This window comes from Drosophila bipectinata, chromosome XR (genome assembly GCF_030179905.1).
Source record: "Drosophila bipectinata strain 14024-0381.07 chromosome XR, DbipHiC1v2, whole genome shotgun sequence".
NCBI lineage: Eukaryota > Metazoa > Arthropoda > Insecta > Diptera > Drosophilidae > Drosophila > Drosophila bipectinata.
In genome coordinates, this window is record NC_091735.1 from 9,393,959 (window position 1) to 9,408,887 (window position 14,929).

Below are 14,929 nucleotides of genomic sequence, written 5' to 3' on the forward strand. Positions count from 1 at the left end.
CGCTGAGGTGACGAAGGGAAGAACCCTAATTGGAGTCCTGGACAAGGGCTCCAAGGATGGGCTCATCCCCAAGGAACTCTGGCGACGAGTGGTAAACGAGTTGCATGGGCGCTTCGTGGAGGAGATGCTGCGAAGTGGAGGACCCCCACCAGAATGCGAAGACGCAGGATGGTACCAGGGTAGCGTCAAGGTAATTGCTTGCCAAGACGCGCGATCGGTAGAGACTTACAAGCGGATGGTTGCATCGCTTGGAGAGGTCTACCCTGGAGCTAAGTTGGTGGCGGTTGACTGGGACGAGATCCCCAGCAAACCGAGGGCGCGAGTGTGGCTCACAGAAAAGCCAGCCGACCCTAAGACCATCCTGACAATGCTTAGGATGTGCAACCCGACGCTCCCCACGGCGAACTGGAGAGTCGCCAAGGTCGAGGAGGCGGTGGGACTGCGGAGGCAGGTCGTCCTCACACTAAATGAGGAGACCGTAAAAGCCCTGGAGAGGACGGAGCACCGGCTAAAGTACGGATTCGAGCATGTCTCGGTCCGTATCTATAAATCTGATGCGAAGGCCATCCAGGAGGTATAGCTCTGGAGGCAGACACACAAGAGCCAGACTTGGAGGAGCCGACCGAAGAGGGGCACCCGGAGGGAATGTCGGATGAGGAGGAGGACATTCTAGAAGGGTACACCTCGGAGGAAAGCGACTTGGCAAGGGCGCTTGGTGGTGTCGGAATGGAGGAGGACTCTCTGCTGGAGGACTTCTCCACCTCGCCGAGAGTGGAGCAGATGTGGCCCTCATCCAGGAACCCTGGATCCTAGGAGACAGGATTCTTGGGCTGGGGGCGTCGGAGTTCAGGCTCTGTAAAGCCAACACTACAGGTAAAAGGCGAGCCTGCATCCTCGCAAAAAAGAACCTTAACCTCTTTTTGCTACCCAATTTCAGCAATGAAGACCACGTAGCCGCAGCCGTAGAGAGCCCAAATGGCCCTCTAAGGATATGTTCGGCGTATATGGGCCACGACCAGGAGGCCCTTCCCCCGCACCCGCTGATCAAACAGCTGGTGGAAGACAGCAGGAAGCACAAGATCGACCTGATCATAGGTTGCGATGCTAACGCCCATCATCATCAGTGGGGCAGCACTGACACAAACGAGAGGGGTGAGTCAATTTTTGATTTTATCCTAGGATCCAATCTTTTGGTGGGTAACAGGAGTACCGAACCCACCTTCATAGTCAAGAACAGAAGAGAAGTACTTGACGTCACTCTTTACTCTGAATCACTAGCAGACAGGATTGTTAGATGGGGAGTCTTAGAGAAACACTCATTCTCAGACCACCGCTACATAGAATTAGTGGTCAACTTCGAGAACTTTAATCGACTAACGGTACGCAACCCAAGAAAAGCGAACTGGGAGTTATATAGAAAGAAGCTAGATAGTTCCTTGGGAAATCCTCCAACAGGGAATGTTGATAGTAGGGCAGCCCTGGATGCCATGGTGGACACGCTCACGGCAGCGTGCGCCTGGGCATTAAATAAAGCTTGTCCCAAAATCAGATCGGGCAAAAGCAAGTCTAAGAAACCACCATGGTGGTCGCAAACACTTGAGCCCTTTAAAACCAAGGCCCGCAAGGCCTTCAATTTTGCCAGAAAAACAAACTCCGAGACAGCCTGGGAGTCGTACAAAGCGGACCTCAGGCGATATAACAAAGAGCTTCGCAAGGCAAAAAGGAATGCCTGGGCCGAGTTCTGCACGAACATTCAGCAAACATCAGAGGCCTCTCGACTCAGGAAGGTCCTTGCAACTACTGCACCAAATGTAGGATACATTAAAACCTCAGAGGGCAATTGGACATCGTCCAGCAAAGAAACCCTAGAGGCTCTCATAGAGACACATTTCCCGGGATGCTCTCGAGAAGATACAACCCTGGAAATGCAGACACAGGGGAATAGCCCACCCACCACTAATCCACTTGAATACCTATTGAATGATAGATATCTCAGCTGGGCAATAAATAGCTTCAAGCCCTTCAAATCCCCGGGCCCAGATGGCATTGTTCCGGCTCAACTAATTAAAGCTGGTCCCAACCTGAAATCTTGGGTCAAGATAGCTTTCTCAGCAATTTTCAGGATGGGCATCGTACCCCAAATGTGGTTGCGGACGAAAGTCGTATTTATACCCAAGGCGGGAAAACCATCTCACTGCGCCCCCAAGGACTTCAGACCAATAAGCCTGTCGTCCTTCCTTCTCAAGACAATGGAGAGACTAATCAGCCTCCATATTAATCTTACTATAAACCCAGATGATATCTCGGGATCACAACATGCGTATAGGAAGGGCCGATCCACGGAAACGGCACTCCACGAAATCACTACTTTTGTCGAGAAGGCACTTAGTGATAAGGAATACGCACTCATTGCTTTTCTAGACATAGAAGGTGCGTTCAACAACATCCTACCAAGCTCGATAACCAATGCACTGACAGGACTAGGAATAGACGATCAATCCATACGCCTTATAGAGCAGATCCTGGTAAACAGGACTGTTGAGGCGTCACTAGGAGGAGAATCTATTCATAGATACGTCAGAAGAGGCACCCCGCAAGAAGGCGTACTCTCACCCCTACTCTGGAACGTGGCGGTTAATAGCCTACTGCGATCCCTAGAAGGGGGTGGTTGCAAAGTTATCGCTTACGCGGATGATGTCGCAATTGCCTTCTCAGGAAAATTTCCCCAGACTCTATGTGACCGCATGACGGACAAACTTAGGGTCCTCTCAACGTGGGCAGCTAGAAATGGACTAGGTGTGAACCCATCCAAAACAGAGCTCGTCCTCTTCACCAGGAAGTACAAAATACCAAACTTAAGGCTTCCAAAACTATTAGGAGAAACACTATCTCTTAGCGATAGCGCCAAGTACCTAGGGATTACGCTAGACAGGAAACTGGACTGGAAATCAAACACTATGGATAGAGCCAACAAAGCTACAATCGCGCTCTATACTTGCAAAAAAGCCATTGGTCTTAAATGGGGAATGTCACCAAAAATAGTAAGATGGCTTTATACAGCGGTCATAAGACCCATCCTCTTCTACGGGGTGGTGGTATGGTGGCCTGCTCTCACCAACTCCACAATCAGGGAGAAGCTCAGAAAAACGCAAAGGATGGCGGAGGTCTCTATCACGGGCAGCCTACGTACCACTCCTACGGACGCACTTGACTTCATACTCGACCTATTACCGGTAGAGATAGTGGGAGTCAAGATGGCTACGCTATCGGCAATCAGGCTACGAGAGACGGGCGCATGGAAAAGGACTGACTACGGACATACCAAGTTAGATCTGCACCACTGCACGCCAACGGGGTTTACAGACTACTGCATACCTGTCGATAATCCCACCTTAAAATACAAGGTCTACATTCCAACAAGGGAGGAATGGGACACACAAATCCCGGGACCAGCCGGTTCCCTCCATATTTACACAGACGGCTCAAAATTGAATGGCCAGGTGGGAGGCGGTTTCCATTGCGAACAGCTGTGTTTAAATGAGTCCTTCAGACTCCCAGACCACTGTAGTGTTTTCCAAGCAGAAGTAATAGCTATCGGAGAAGCACTCAGATCCCCAGCACTTATTGGTAATCAGGACACAATCTGTATATTTTCAGACAGTCAAGCGGCACTCAAAGCCCTTGACGGTCTTTCATCCAACTCCAGGACAGTGAATGACTGTCGCAGATCTCTTAACGAGATGGCAGAGCAGCATGACATACACCTCATATGGGTGCCCGGGCATAGGGACCACGAGGGTAACTGCGCCGCCGACGAACTAGCAAGAGCAGGTACTACCAATCCTCTCCTACCGGAGAAGGAACCAGTAGGTATCCCATTAGCTACGTGTAGGCTAAAATGCAGGGATCACTTTGACCGCGCATCACTGAGGAAATGGAGAAATCTCCAAAACTGCAGGAACTCCCGCATGATATGACCCATCCGATCTAGGAAGAGGTCAATGATGCTTATCGCCCTGAATAGGCAGGACTGTAGTCTGGCGATCAAGGCCACTACGGAGCATTGGTTAATAGGAGCACACGCGGCTAGACTAGCGGTGCCACATTATGACTACTGCAGGAGCTGTGGAGACGAAGAAGAGGAAGAGACAGTCGCACACCTCCTGTGTCAATGCCCTGCGCTGGGGCGCATCCGACTCAAATTCTTGGGCGCAGCAATACTTACAGACCTTACAGACCTCGCGGAGGTCGCTCCACACAGACTCGTAGCCTTCATCCGTAAATCTGGATGGGACCGCGAGCCGCTTCAAGAAGGATAGAGCACCCTTGGGCACATAAGTAGTGGGAAGGGAGAGGTCCTTTTGTAGGATCCTTGCCTGTGCGGTATCACAAGGAGCCCCAACGGCTCAAGTGGATGGGGGTCAGAACCGGCCCTCATCGCCGCCTCAACCTAACCTAATCAAATATTGAAAATATTACATCCACAGCACACCACCACCAGACAGTTGGAACAATAGAAAGAAGTCATACAACTTTCAATGAATACATACGATCTTACATATTGGCTGATAAAACTGATTGGGACGTATGGCTTCAATATTTTCTCTTCTGTTTCAACACGACCCCCTCTATGGCACATACTTATTGTCCATATGAGCTAGTATTCGGTAAAACAAGTAATTTGTCAAAACATTTTAATAGCATAGATAGTGTAGAAGCACTATATAATATAGATGACTATGCTAAGGAGAGTAAGTATAGATTAGAAGTAGCCTATAAAAGAGCTAGAGTTATGTTAGAAGCAAATAAGAATAGAAATAAACTACTATACGATCATAAAGTAAGGGATATAGATATATCAGTAGGTGACAAAGTTTTATTAAAAAACGAGACAGGTCATAAGTTAGATCCTAAATATACAGGTCCGTATATAGTAACGGAAATAGGAGATAGAGATAACATAGTAATAAAAAATGATAAATATAAAAAACAAACAGTTCATAAGGATAGATTAAAAATCTTTATTTCATAAATTGCACTTAGTATGGCCATACAAAGACACACATACATAGATAAATAAATACACATATTCTTTTAATAATTTCATTTTCTATGATTCTAACAACATAAAAAAAAAACAAATAAATAAAAAAAAAAATGTATTAATTAGAAATTTTTATTATACAAATAACTTCATTATATTACGTTATTTTTCAAAAGGAGGGAGATGTAGTATGCACATATATTGAATACCCACTGTACCGAGAGTACTTAAAGGGTGCGCACTGTAACACTTTGTTGCAGTGTTTACATTATCCAAAGTCCCGGTCATAAACCCTAAGTGGCCGAAATATGAACCGATCGTTATGGCTTAGCCCGCACACAGAAAGTGCTAGTGTCAGCATAATCGTAACCAACGGTCAGCATATGCATACCCCTCGCGCCTCCACTTGGGAGCGCATAACAACGTATATTATTATATTCCTTTATATATAAGTACATAGCCGTCTCTCTGCCGCCGCCTGCGAGCAGCGCTGCTACGAGACTTAGCCTTATTTAGACTTAAGAAATATTGTAAAAGAATAGAGACACTTTGATCGTTGGAGCGGCACCTCAGCTGCTCCTTCTAAATAAAAATCCAACTAAAACTCATCCCCTGGAGTTATCCTATGACAACAATTTCTTTTATTATTATTTATAAAGATTACGAAAAATAAGGAAAAATTGATTTTTAAATGTAAGAAGTACACAATTTTTCATATTCGCTAAGCAACGTATAATTTAAGATGTTTAACATTTAAATCCCATTAGGTGATAATTTGAAAATATTGCGTTATTTAATATAAAAAAGAAAGGACGGCTATAGTCGAGTTCCCCGACTATATTTACCCAGTACTCATCTCAACCACCCACAATTTAACTAACCTTTATAGTTTGAAGTTTAAACTTTAACGGTTGAATTCTCAAAATTGTGTTGCATACTCGGGCATACTGCGGCCATACTACCAATTCAGTGGGGGGCAGACAAAAAACATCGACATCGAAACATTTTCCAAAAACATGGCGTGGGCGTGATTTGCGCAGATACCATACCAGTTCAAGTTCAAAATTGGATAGCTCTATCTCTTATAATCTTCAAAATCCACGCGTTCAAAATTTTAGCCCGTTTTTATGGGAAAAGGTATATTTATGGATAAGTCTCCTCCAAAATCGGTCGATTCCGATGAAATTTGTTTTGCAGACTCTCGCCCTTAAAACAAGAAATCTGGTTGTAGCTCCAGATCGTTGTTTTTGAAAAATTTGTTGATGCGAAAATGTTTCAATGGCTAATCCTCTCCTACAAATCAAAAAGCATCCAAATCGGATAATTTTTAGTGGAGTTAAAGACTTTTAAGTCTGTTTCCCTATTTCCTATTATAAAAAATAGAAAAAATAAAAAGCGGATGGTGTATTATTTGTCAATTGCGAATGTCAATAAGGCTTTTTTTTACTGTAAAAGAATATTATCCATTATTGTTTCTTACATCCTCTAGGTTTTGGGGGATATGTTGCTCACCCAACCATGTGATCGGAATGAGCAGCACTTGCCTTCGCCGTTTCAATTGCGACACAAAATAATCCTATAGCACAAGAAACTACCGCAGTTTGACAATATTGGAAATGGTATTGGTGTCAAAGGGACCCTAACTCAAAGATCTTCCCTTGCAGGAGGTGTTGGTGGAGCTGGCGAGATTGATCGAGCGAAAATGTGCGAAAAGTGTTTAAGGAAGGCTTACTATACTTTGGGGACCCGGTCGACAAGTCATGGAATCTTTATCAGTTTGTGCTAACTCATCAGGAGTTGATTTATTCCTCTGAAATCAATGAGTCTCGCAATGGAAACTCCGAGGATGATGATTTTGGCATTTCACTTTCCAGCACGTTGCAAAAGCAGAAGCAAAAGGACACACCAGTTAACGATGAGCTACATTTTGAAGAAAATTGGTTCCACAGCAAACTAGAAGGTACATTTGTAGGGTTTCAGGGCCAAGTAAAGTTCTTCAAAAGATTTTTGGAACGAAGTTTCTTAAGGCGCGGTATGAGTTTGGTGGAGGAGGGCTAGCCTAGAAAAACCGTAACGGAACGTTAAACGGCTATCTGTCTGCTTCTTCTTCGTAGAGTGAGAGAATATAACCATTTTTCCACTCTCTCGCTCTCCACAGTCGAGCGTTTCTCCACTGCTCATGCTCATGAAAAGAAGGTTCTCGACTTCTTCGGAGATATAGTACTACAACTTTGTATGAAATTCCCCTAATTTTGGCCGGCTTTAACATCAACTTTTCTGATAAAAAAATCAGAGCCACTGACACAATTTCTCCTTGAAGAATTTGATTTAAAAATTAATAACGACCCAATAATGTCTACAACAAGATTCAATACGACTATTGATGCAGTTTTTTCGAGATGCTTGGACAAAGTTGAATCTCAAATGTTTGTATCTTACTTCAGTTATCATAAGCCAATTATCACTATATTTGAATGAACTGATTAGATTTATATACCTAGAATAAATAAGTAATAAATAAAAATTATTTTTGTATATAGTTGTAAATTGTTGTTGTAAATCATTTTTCGCCTTCATTCACTCCTGTCTCTTCTTCATCGCCAAACATTCCAAAGGAACTTCGTTCCTCACGCGTGTCCCTAGACACAAACTGATTTTTTTATATATGTCTGTACATACATATAATGCTTATTTTGTGTCTTTCCTTTTCTTTTTAATGCAAATTAGGTTCTTAATTTTTTTTTTAGGTGGAAGGAAAGAAGCTGATGACCTTTTAAAAAAATATAAGCACCTTGGGGACGGAACATTGCTAGTACGCGAGTCGGCCACATTTGTTGGGGATTATAGTCTATCTTTTTGGCGTCGAAACAGGCCGAACCACTGTCGAATAAAGCTAAAACACGAAAATGGAACTATCAAGTATTACTTAGTGGAAAATTTCGTATTTGATTCATTTTATTCACTGATCGTTTACTACCGAAAGAACGTGTTGCGCAGCTCGGAGTTTTCGATCATTCTAAAGGAACCAGTACCACAGCCAAAAAAGCACGAGGATCAAGAGTGGTTTCACCCTAACACAACTAAGGAGCAGACCGAGCAGGGCCTAGGCCGCTTAGAATTAGGTTCTTTTATTTATTTCGCCAACGGACAAATCCTTACATGGCTACATAATAACAACTTACAACTAATAAATAATACTAACAAAAACTTAATTAATGCCTGATTAACTTGCGTTTTAACACACCCTTATCAGAGCCCCACTCAATTCGGAGGCTAGGCGGCAAAGAATTAAAATAAGAAAGAGCCCGCTCTATCGGCTCATTTAAAAGATAATTGGCCCTATGACACTTGACCCGAAAGGGGGCAAAGGTACTAAGATCCCTTTGAGGAACATTAAAATTAACGAGTCCCAACAAAAAAGGACAATCAATGTTATCAACGATTAAATTATTCAAAAAAGATAACGCTGATAACGCAAACATTCAGAAGAAGGCAACGGCTCTGGTATGAAGGAACAGGATCCTGAAACCTTAGAGGCAGAAGTGCAAATTTTAAAAATTTTTTCTGGAGTCGCTCAATTCTGTTGGAACAAACTTTACAATCCGGATTCCAAATGATTGAGGCATACCCCAGCCTCGACCGAATAAAAGCAGCATAGACGCTGAGGCTCGAGTATGGACTTTTGAACTGGTTCACGTGCCTCTTAAAAAAGACCAGCATAGCATACGCTTTAGGTAAAATATAGTCTAAGTGACCAGAAAATTTAAATTTGCTGTCGAATAAGCTGTCGGTCTAACACCTCTTCTTTAGCTGCCAAATTATAATTACTGATGGAATAATCCGTACAGATTTCAAGAGACCGCCTACTGTAACGGGAAAACATACACTTAGATAAGTTTAATGGAAGAAGATTGCGGGAGCACTATGAGTAAACTCTGGATATATCCTCCTGAAACAAGTAACTGTCACTAATGCAGCTAATCGCTTTATAGATTTTAAGGTCATCCGCATACAATAAAAAGTACGAATGACGAAAGCATGACGAGATGTCAGTAATGAAAATGATAAATAGAAGAGGTCCAAGAGAGCTGCCTTGTGGAAGACCAGAGGAGGTGACAAATGGACTTGAGAGACGCTATCCAATAGTAACGTGGCAAGGTCGGTCAGCCAGATAAAACTCGAACCAACTTAATAGGCAGGAATGAAAACCTAATTTATATGATTTGGCCAGAAGGGCAGCATGACACACTTCGTCGAAGGCTTTGGAGAAGTCGGTGTAAATGGCATCAACCTGAAATCGGTTTTTAAAAGCTTCAAAGCAGTGCTTAGAGAAGACCACTAAATTAGTGGTAGTAGACCTCCCAGGCAAAAAACCATGCTGGTTGGGGGATGTAAAATTGCGAGCCAGAAAAGTTAATTTTTTAGTTACTATCCGCTCCAGTATCTTAGCGACGTTGCAAATTTTGGCTATAGGTCGATAGTTGGTAAAATCACACTTACTGCCACCTTTGTGAATAGGCGTTATAGAAGTAATCTTCCACCGGTGGGGGAATCTACCAGAAGAGAGCGAAAAGGAGAACAGCAGTTGAAGGGGAGTAGAAAGAGAAGCGATACTCCTCTTAAGAAAGAATGGGGAGATACCGTCCACGTCAGGTGAGAGCGACTCGGTCAAATGTCCAGTGGCTTCAACTAGGTCACCGTCCAAAACGTCCATGTTACTTACATTAAGAAAAGGCTCAATGCTAAGAAGAGTTTCATGATCACTCCAAGGAACCTTCGGCTCCAAGTTAGAGGCAAAGTATTTTGCAAAAAGTTCAGAAACGCCCTGATCCGAGTCGGCTGCTAAATAACCATAACATATGGATGAAGGTATGTCCGATTTTGACTTTTTGCTGTTAACAAACCGCCAAAAAGCTTTAGGATTGGATCGATGGCTAGCTTCGACATCGGATATATACTGATTGTAGAGGAACTTATTAAGGAAATCAAATTCCAGCTTAAATTGCCGGTACAGCTCTCCTGCTCGAGTCTCACCTGTCATTATAAATCGTTTGTAGTGCTTATCCCTTCTATTCTTTAAGTTTTTTAAACCTTTTGTATACCAGGGAAGCCTATAGGATCTTCGTACCCTCACAGGGGCATAAGTATCAATAATATTAAAAAGGGCAACCAAGAACTTAGTATAACAATCATCGATTGAGCCATCCGAAAAAAGGGAAACCCAATCAAAGGCTGAAATAGAGGCGTTAATAAGTGACAAGTAAGTATCATTCAGATGATAATATGGAATGGAGGAAGCAGAAGGCAAAAAACTATAAAACTCAATATTAATTACCAACGGCTTGTGGTGCATATCACAAGGACTTAATGGTACATTGCATAATTCTACTTTACTATTAACCAAATTATTTAAAAATATAAGATCAAGAATTTTGGATAAATCACTAAAAATATTATTTACTTGGGAGAGGCCCAGACTAAAAATATCATCTAAAACTACAATTTCATGACTCTGGTGAACGTTGCTAGGTAGCATGCAAGGAGACTCCGAGACCAGACAATGGAGCTCAGGTTGAAATCGCCAGCTACCATCAAAGCGGTAGGGTCCGACGTTCTAGCACAGACACTAGTGATGTTTTCCATATGCGCTTGATATATACTAAATGCGCTGTTCGGAGGGATGTATGATGCAATGATGACGAACGGGCCACGGACGCCCTGGATTGAGACCGCAAGCTGATCCAGTAAAGGGTCGGCCACCGGAAGGCGCAGTGGTGTAGCCTGAAGAGATCGACGGATCCACCTCGCTCACACTGGGTACTGAATGCATCTTGGTCCTTTCGAAATACATGGTACAAATTAGGCTCGAAGAACTCAGAGGAGCTGAATTTGTCATTGAGCCACGTTTCCACAAGGATGATTACATCAAAATCGCAGGCAGAAGAATTGAGGAATCCGGGTCTTGGTTCTCATTCCCGAAATATTTTGGAATAGAACTTTTAGGCTTTTATTAGGGTCCGAGGACGACGAGTAGCTACAGTCCAAACTGGGAATTGGACGGCAAGGCGGTGATGATGAAAGTGCACTCCTGGTACTGGTGCATGTGCAATACGCATAGCTTGCAAAATAGCCGACAAGGACACATAGAAATTTCTATTAGACTCATCAGTAGACCTGCGAGAGTCCAGTAGCAAGGCAGATTCCGTGCCAGGTGAAAACATTGAGCGTTCATAGTCAGGCACATCCAAACGCAGCAAAGATCCACCCACACGTCCAAAACGTAAATAAACATCTTCCATCGGCGAAAAGAAAGCACCAGCGAGTGGCCCAGCGAAAAGAGATAAGATAAGCGATGCGCTGCAACGTCTCGTCTTGTTGTTGCTGGGCATCCACAAGTGAAGATAAGAAATAAACAACTCGCCTTGAAAAAAGTTGTTGTTGTTGAAGAATATCGATCAGCAAACGAAGCCAATTATTGGAGGAATTAAAGACAGCGTCAACCGTTACCATGAACGCCCACGCCGATTGTTGTTGGTAGCGCAGCAGAGAGCAATCGGGGTGACGAACTGCAGCTTGAGAAGAATAAGATGTAACGGCGCCAGCGGCGCCGCTTTCTGAGGGTTTTTTGAAGATTGCGAATGCGGTAAAGGTAGAATCGCCGGGAGGTCAATAACCTTAGCCGGCTCTCTATGAACAAACCGGCTGACTTTTACCGACATAGGCCAAAAATCGTCATTGAAGACTGTTGGGAAATTTTGCTCCGGAACTCCCAATTTAAAATTGACGAACTTGAGGGCGTTGATGTCAGCATCCTTTTTGATCAGCCTAGCACAGACTAAATCATTGGGCTCCACGTTCAGCTTATCTGCGACAAATTTGCACAGTGCATCCGGTTGGGTAGACGTCGCGAATTTACCCACATGAAGGTATTTCAAGGTGGGAAGCACTTGAAATTGAGCGCAACTGGGTGCTTGTCCCACAATGCGCCTATTAAGGTTGATCCGCTTCTTCTTCGGGACAGCCCCCTTAGATGCCGTTGGGGCCTGCCCCAGAGTAGCCTTTATGCTCCCAGTGCTGGTGGGCATAGCAGGGAGAGCAACAACATGCACCCCAGCCGAGGAGGCGCGTCCAGCGGGCACAGCCGCTCCATTTACCAGGGCAAGGTCAACTTTGGCATTAAGGCTTTCGAAGTGGGACTCCAGATCTATAAGTTTATGATTTAGCTCATCAATTTTGGAATGCGAATCATTTCCAATGACGCAGCTATCACATTGCCACATTAAGTTCGGAATGTTAATAAGTAGAATTATAGCCTCCGAGGGCAAATCAACACAAGCGGCACGCCGGCAGATCGACGCGCACCGAACGGCCTCACACCCACGAAGTTGGGTACCAGTAACTTCTGCACTGCACTCGGTGCAAACGAGAGGCGACATGAGCGAAAAAGGAGACGTCCGAACTCAACCAATGCTAGATGAAGACTGATTGGTTCATGAAGACTGGTTCATTTCTTGTCCGACCTTCGGTGCAAAGCGCGAATGCATTCGTGATCTCGTTCACAATCAATCGAAAAATCAAACACTGCCGAATTTTACAGGAAGAGCGTTTATATGGTATTGACACTATGAATTTTAAATCACTTGTCTCGCTCGTTCATTATTACACAAGGAATCCGCTTTACCGCAATGTGAAATTAAGTCATCCCATATCTCAGGAGAAATTGGGCCAAGTACTGACGTAAGCCGCCCAATGTGATCTTGCGGCCACCCGCAACGGCAATGGAGCCTCTAATTCAGAGGTCGGCACCCCAATACATTGATATGATTTTACCGCATTAGTGTTAGTAACGTATAGCAGAAAGTAGGCTTTGAGCATGACGTTTCACACATTTATACTGTGTGTGTGTGGCAGAGCTCGGGCAGAGAAATTTCCTATGCCCCCGAGATAGGGCCGTGCCGACCTCTGCTCTAATTATATGGGCCCAGCCTAGACGAGTATGTCACCTGTAAAGCTTTGTATAGTTACAAGGTGAACAAACCGGATGAATTATCTTTTCCGAAGCACGCCATTATAACGAACGTACAGCGGGATAATACCATGTGGTGGGTCGGAGACTACGGTGGTATGATAAAGAAGCATTTACCAGCAAACTACGTTAAGGTAAGAATGAGTATGGTATTTAGGATTGACTAAGTTATTGACTGTACTACGGAAGACTACAACTCTATGAATGACGAAGGCACCGATGGTCGTACTGACTCTATCGAGATCTTTGGAGCAGTGGCCTCACTCTTCGAATCAAATGAGCCATGCATAATCTTTAAACTGCAGATACAAACGCCGACCATGCAAAACCCGTTTGTGATCGGTTTTGATAAGCAGGAGACAGCCTACGAATGGATAAAAGCCAGCCAATTGGCTACAAAGAGACGCAAAAAAGAACGCGCATCCCGCGTAGCCAAGGAAATGTCTGACCTTATCATATATTTCCGTAGTGTCCCGTTCCGGGAACATTCATGGATATTTCAAGAGATCCAGCTTCTCAGAAAAAAAAAACAGAAAAACAGTTCTTTCATAATAACCAGCCGCTGTTTCTTTCTTATCACCGCCACCAGATTAGTAGAGTGTATCCCAAAGGCCAATGGATTTGTCCATTTTAATCCCATGCCCTTTTGGAACGTTGGCTCGCAAATGATTGCGATAAACTACCAAACGGGTGATAAAGCTATGCAATTAAATCAGGCTAAATTCCTTAACAACGGTCTGAAGTCATCGTTCATGCAATAAGACTCTTTTAGCCCGAACAATCCTCAGTGCAATGGTCTGGTGAGATGGTGGATGATGGATCTCAATGGTGAGATCAAAGCTAGCCTTCGCCTAATAGCAGCACGACACCTATTTCGAGGAGGCAGGTCGAACAATCCGCAGAAACTCACTTCATTGCGCAGGCATGCTATCCTCTCACATGGGTGCGCCAAGGATATCGCAGTGTGGTTTTGCGTAACAAGTTCAGCGAGGAGCTAGATATATATTCTTGATCAGGATCACCTCCTGAGTTGATATGAGCATGTCCGTCTGTCCGTCTGTCCGTCTGTCTGTTTCTACGCAAACTAGTCTCTCAGTTTTGAAGCTATCGACTTGAAACTTTGCACACACCCTTCTTTCCTTTGCACGCAGTATATAAGTCGGAACGGTCCGGATCGGCCGACTATATCCTATAGCTGCCATATAACTGATTGATCGGAAATAGTATAACTTCGGTGTTTTTAGAGTTAGAGAGATCAAATTTGACACGAGAGCTATTTTTGGCAAACCATTACGATATATATATCTTATAGCTGCCATATAACTGAACGATCGGAAATGACCCAACTTTCGTGTTTTTGAAGATAAAAAGCTGAAACTTAATACAGATTCTATTTTTGGCCAGTTGATCCAACCTACCAAATTTCATTAGGATCGGCCGACTATATCCTATAGCTGCCATATAACTGAACGATCGGAAATGGTACTTGGTAGAAATATCAACTTTCGTATTTTTGAAGATAGAAGTTTGGGACTTTTTTTAGATTTTTTATTTTAGTTAATTAGTTTTATTATGATGTAATCATAAGGATCAGCCAACTATATCCGATGTTTGCGATATATATCCGGTTTTAGCTGCAAGGGTATGTAAACTTCGGCTCCGCCCGAAGTTAGCTTTCCTTTCTTGTTTTTTTAAATTTCAGGCACCAAAATTTTATTTTAAGTAACATCAAAATTACTAGTAATTCAATAACACACATGTGTATTTATTAATGTTAGCAATAAGGAAACTAAACGTGTTTACCAAAAGAGCCAAACAAATATTGCTTAGGTCATCATTTTGGTTATATTTTGGATATT

The 14,929-nt window shown here is 43.5% G+C and overlaps 1 pseudogene; it reads left to right on the forward strand.

The window, feature by feature from the left end:
- The first annotated feature begins 6,060 nt into the window (after window positions 1-6,060).
- LOC108133460 (1-phosphatidylinositol 4,5-bisphosphate phosphodiesterase gamma-1-like) lies at window positions 6,061-13,488 on the forward strand (annotated as a pseudogene).
- The last annotated feature ends 1,441 nt before the right edge of the window (window positions 13,489-14,929 follow it).